This window comes from Chroicocephalus ridibundus, chromosome 4, assembly GCF_963924245.1.
Source record: "Chroicocephalus ridibundus chromosome 4, bChrRid1.1, whole genome shotgun sequence".
Taxonomy (NCBI): domain Eukaryota; kingdom Metazoa; phylum Chordata; class Aves; order Charadriiformes; family Laridae; genus Chroicocephalus; species Chroicocephalus ridibundus.
The window spans coordinates 46,029,690-46,035,689 of NC_086287.1; positions in this window are offsets into that span (position 1 = coordinate 46,029,690).

Consider the following 6,000-nt stretch of genomic DNA (forward strand, 5'->3'; position numbering starts at 1 on the left):
CAATCAACAGCTTGGAACAACTTTGCTCCACAGAGAGTGGGCTACAAGAAGCAGCAGCGCCCAGGTCCCTGCGCTGGAATTGTGTCAAGAAAGGAAAAGAAATCCCTGGGAATGCTGGTCTTGCCTCCACTCTCAGAGGCCTGCCAGGCTGCCACAGTGAGTTCAGGGATATGAGGTTGCCTCTAAATCTTCGGAAGCACAATACCGGAATCGTCACTTTTGGTGGTTAGCATTTTGGACTTGCATTTGCTGTTTTAGGAGTACCCAGATCTTGTGTGTCCAAAAATACCAGTATTTCTCAAGTCTTTTACAATATCCTGACAGCCCTAGCCCCCTTAATCTAATTTTAGAAAACTTCGTAGAGATTTTATATTTATAAACAGTTGGTGCTTAAATATTATTTCCCTCACCATAGCAACAGCTCCCCATCGTAGCATTCATTACACGGTGCTATTGCATTGGTGTATCCCTGTTTTGAGGGAGAAAGCCCTGAAGCCACTCTCTCTAGTGCTCATTTTCGATGCCTTGTGAAGGACAAGGACCAAAGCCCCTGCCTGTCCTGACTCTCTTCTTGGAGCTGGGCAAGAGCAGCTGGGAGCGGGCGCCCAGCTGGCCTGCAGCCATGGCTGTGCTCCCCTTCCACTGGGGGCCAAGGCCGTGGAAATGCAAGAATGACAGGATTTCAAGGAGTTTGGCCAAGCGGGGCATAAACCGGGCCAGGGACCGGTGCCAGGAGGAAATCAAGGGGCTCACGGTAAGAATATGAGGTCCGACAGGCACCTGTGTGCTTCCTGGTCTTTCCAAAGAATAAGGATTTTCTCTTCTCAGACACCAGCCCAGAAACAGCGTGGGTACTGAGACACCTCCAAAGTCCTTCTGCAAAAATCTAGGGTGCCCCACAACTTGCAGCAATCCTAGAGGTTTGGACACTTACCTCCCTGTGCTGGGGGTTGTCCCCCTGCCTGCAGGACTGGCACGGGTGCCTGGAGAACTTCCAAACACCAACGACGCACATTGAGCATCTACGCAACCCCGGGGCTTAAAATGGTGATGTCGTACCCAGGGCAATCAAGGTAACGTGGCCGTAGAGACTGTCTCACATGAAGGAAAGAAATTTGAGAGAACAATGCCAAAACATGAGGAATAAAAGCAGGGTTGAAGGACAAACAGATGGAAAAAGCAGGGTTGATGGACAAACAGATGCTTCTGACAATTTCAGCTGGGCATGATCACATGTTCTCATGCTCCCTGGTACTTTAAGCGTTAATCTAGAGAGATGCTGTTGGTTTGAAAGTCTGCATGTTATAGCTCTGTATCTCTGACCGGTGAGTATTAAAATATTAATTAGGCTCCGCGGTGTGTGTTTGTGGTCAGTTTGCCTTTCAGAGGGGAGGACTGCTGTGGCTGGTCTCACTCTCATCAAGAAAATTTGCCTGCGTTTAAAAGGCTTCGCTTTTTCCCTGCGTGGCTCTAGGGGGGAGAGCAGGGATGCTGCTGGTGACTCGAAGAGTCAAAAAAGCTCACCTTTTAAAATTTTCATCCGAGCCCAAATGCAGTTTGAAAGCATCCAATTTCCATGCTCACCAGCAACAGATTTCTGCGAGGGCTGTGTATTTTCTTCTCTTGAGTTATGGTTCAAAAAATCTACCTTAACAACATAATCTGCTTGGGAATATATGTAATAAAATACCGATGTGGCTGTTAAGGTGATATGAAGGTTACTGTTCTAATCACTCAAAATGCAGTCGGGAGAAAAGTTACGATTCTCACAGTAATCTGGCCACGTTATATCCCCCGTCCATCTTGTGAAGCGCCGTTAACATAAAGAGCAATGTATTAAGGCACATAAATTTAAAGGCAGACTAATAGAAAATACTATTTGTGTGCTTAAGCAAGGCACTTTGAGAGCCTGTGTCGGGTTGTGCTGTGGTGTTTGTAAACCCACCTTCTTGCCACGGTTTTTCTGCCGGGCAGCAGCTTGGCCGCGGTGGGGCATTGCGGCGGGGTGGGAGCAGCGGGAGGGCTGTGCCCAAGCGGGGGCTGCCATCGCCTGTCCCCTGCCCCGCGGTTCCCTTCGCAGGGTCGTGGGGTGCGAACCTCCCCGCGAGGAGTTTCTAAGAGTCCGCCGGAGCCCGCTGGTGTGTGGAGCTGGTGGGGTTACCAAAGCCTTTCCCAAGCCCCGTCGGAGCGCCAGCCGAGATCTCTCACAGAGTGATTTTGGGATACCTTGATCTTAAGGGACAGAGTCTGGAATATTTTGGGGACATTTGACTTTCAGGAAATGTCCTTTCTCAGTGGCCTTCATGTAGAAGCTTTCACAAAAGACTTTAGACTTGAAATCCTTCTTTAGTTCAGAAGCGGTGATAAACAGCTCATGTTATAATCCCTTCTCTTGAGGAGCTTATGAACTCCGCGTGTTCAGGACTGGTAATGTAGCCAAGGATGTGTTTATTTACCCCAGCGTTTCACTCCCCCTCTCTTTTTGGTTTTCCTTCCAAAGAGCCATGACGAGTTGACGTAACACATAACAAAGAAGGAAATGAATGAGGGCAAAAGCAACCATCTCAATATTATGTTGTTACTTTAATACATGTACACCCTCCTGGATACAGATCAGTTTTAAATTACTGCAGGGAGGACGGGTGTTCTCCTCCTCTACTCAAAATCAAACACGATCAACTATGCTTTTGTAAAATCCCAGATTTTAAGTGCCAAAGAGTCATTGTGACTCTTCAGCCTTGCCCCTGTGGGCGACAGGCTACTGCCTGGTACCCAGTGATTCCGGCATCAGAGCCGTCGGCGGGGCGCAGGCACGCCTTCGGCTCAGGAGAGGTGCCATCACTGCTGTGGGTGAGTTGTTCCAGAGCCTGATGCGCCTGACGGTGAAACGTGCCCCTTATTTCTAGTCTGGAGGCGTTGAGTTTTGGCTTCCAGCCACTGGATCGCATTAAGCTTTTGCCTATTAGATTAAAGAGCTATCTACTATCTGAACTATTTCTCCTGTGTAGGTATTAATAGATTACGATCAAGGCACCTCTTAACCTTCTCTCTGAGAAGTTAAATAGACCAAAACTTTATCTCTCACAGCGAAGCAGGGGGTTCTGGGCTTTTCATCATTCTTGATGGTCCCTCCAGCCCAATGGCTGTTTGGAAACACAGATGCCACAAGCACAGAGCGCACCCCAGGACTGACCGTGGGAGCAGCAGTGCTGACCCATCTCAGCTAAGGATCCTACCTTGGCTCGGCACGCCGACTTAGCCCACTGTGTTCCCCACAGCCTTGTCACCAGCCTGAGCTGATGGCCCTCTTAGCATCCCATCGTACTCCTGAGAAACCTCCCAGGAAAAGGTCATGCCTTACAAGCTCCTGGCCTCTGCCTTACTCCTAGCACAGAAAACAACAGAAATGGGGGGCAGCACAGCTCTCCCCCAGCCTCACTGCTCGGCGCCCAGCCACCATCACCCCCTCCAGGCTCGTTTCCACCTCCCCTGAGTTGACGTCAACAGGAGAATCACCTGCTGATGGAAGGCCCAATACCAGTATCAAAAGCCATACTGGACTTTCACGTATCATTGTTTTTTGGGGTTTTATTCTCTAGAAGTGTACGTCAGGCTTCATGGTGCTCAACTTGCCTCATAAATCACGCTGTAACCAAGTCAACAGTTTTACGCGGCCTTTATCTTTCGTAGTCCCATTTTCTTGGGAGTTCAAAATACAGTAGTAACTTTAATGCCCCTTCTGGTATTTTTAATAGAAATCATTCACATATTGTGAATTTACAGAGGGGTTGGGTGGGTATTTATTAAGAGACGCTATGTTTCACTGGAGTGAAAAAGGGGGGTTTGTGAAATTGTCCGTGAAAAAAACCCAGAAATTAAAAAAACAAGGATTAAGAGCCCGGTTAAATAGCAGTCTGGTTTTGGGGCAACAGCCCCCCCCCCAACCACTCCTGTGCCATCAGAGCCAGCCATGTGTGCCACCTTCGTACCACACCGGGTAATGTGCTCCACGTTCGTACACTTGTGTGTCTTGAACATTTCTGTAAGTGGCTGAAGGGTGGGGGTCATTTAATCATGGTGTAAGATAGCAAGATCTTATAGAAGGGGAATGGCTTTGTTATATAAAATCTCTAAGCAAGTTGTTTTTACCCGTTCACGCTCTCCTATGTACAAACAAGAAGACGCGTGTCCCCAGGGGATCTGCAGGATCTCTGTGACCCAGAGGACAGAGGACGCTGGTCACTGTGTCCTCCCTGTGATTGCTGCGTTCCTCTTGCAGGGCAATGATGAACTCAATTTTTGGACTGATCTTATCTGTCTGTTCAGAGTTGTCTTTTGCAAATACGTGTCTGCTGGGTTAACAGGAAATAATAGCACTCTGGTGTCTTCTGATAAGGTGGGGCTTATCAGACCTGGGCTTAGTGGTGCTCAGCTTGACTAACTGGAAATGCATCCTTGGTTATGAATACAGCCCTTCTTTCAGCCCTCGTTCTGCTGCACCCTCCCCCCTCCCCCGGTGCATACACACACGAGCTTGCATTTGTCCAGCATTCCTATCAGTTTTAATATTTCCACTAAAAGCCTCTGCAAGGGCTAAGAAGGGGAACAGCCTGACACCTGCTAGGCCTGGATGTCAGGTGTCCTGGTGTAGGGAAAAATGAGAACCCCTTCCTTGCTCACTGCCCGAGGCTGGGGTGCCGGGCATAGAGAAGCACGGCTCTGCTGGACCTCGGAGCAGGTCTGTCCCAGTACCCTGGGGTTTTGAGTCAGATTAGTTTCCCATTTTGGAAAAAGAAGGATGCAAGGTGTTAAAGTTTGTGCGGTGCTGGTTGTTCTTATTGTTACTTGCAGTGCCTTGGATTTTTTTTAAGTTGCTCTGATGTAGGTGTGGCCGTGGCCACCACATCTGGTAGGGATCCCCTTAGAGTGGAGGGACCTGGAGAGGAACCATCCAGTCCCCAGGGAAGATGGGGAGGCTGCTGGATCCTGTTTTCCGTGCCTGAGACTAGAGAAAAGCCAGGCTGGGGGCTGTAGTTCTGTCCTGAGACAGTTGTGCCCCTACCCAAACTGGGGGGATCACGCGTGGCGAGGGGCATGGCTGCCAAAGGGGCATGAGGGAGCAGGGCGCTTGCACAGGAAGGTGCTGCCTGCCTGGCCATGCAGCAGCAGGAGGTGACAGGACCTTCTGTGTCCCCAGCCCTGTCCTGAAGAGGCAAGGGCTGCGGCAGAGGGCCCGTGGCAGCGGTGCTCCGAGCATTCCGGAGCCGTGCCTCTGCCAGAGAGCCAGGCGTGACCCACACCACCGGCATGCACGGCGCACACTCTGCCCCTCCAGCCCCTTTGATGTGGGTGTTACACTCCTGCAGAACCTTGAATTAGCCCTCGTTAAGTCCCTGGGGAAGCAGGAGGCGTCAGTGGAGTCTCTTATTTCATCTTAAATTGCCCGAAGTTCACAAAGCCTCCGTGGGAGCCCGCACGCACCCAGGATGCACGTGAGTTGGTGCTGCTCACACTGTGAGCCTGGAAAGTGCCCCGAGAACCTGTCTGTCTCCCTAAGGACAGATGGGTCCTCTGTCCATCCCCAAGGACACCCTGTCTCCTCTAGGTGCTGCTCAGAGGGTGCAGAAAGATGTGCCCTGAAGCCCCACACAGAGAGCCCTATCGGGTACCAGCCCCGTGCCCACTCCCAAATCCACGGGGAAACATCTGCCCCACCGGCAGGCATGCACGCCTCCTTGCCAGTGCCCAGGGACGCTCTGGGAGGGAAGGGGGTGACCCTGCTCCCTGCCAGGTCTGTGCTGGCAAAGACGGGGAGCTGCTGCTTCACCCTGCCCTGACACACTGCCTGGGGGGTTGGCAAAAGCCTCCTGGCTCCAGGGTCAGGAGAGAAAAGGTTGTTTGCCAGCTGACAGGTTACACAGCCAGCTCACCAGGGCAGTAATTTTTCCTTTTACGCAGCTCTTGGGCACTGTGGGCTGGGAGAGGCCAGGAGGTTTTGCC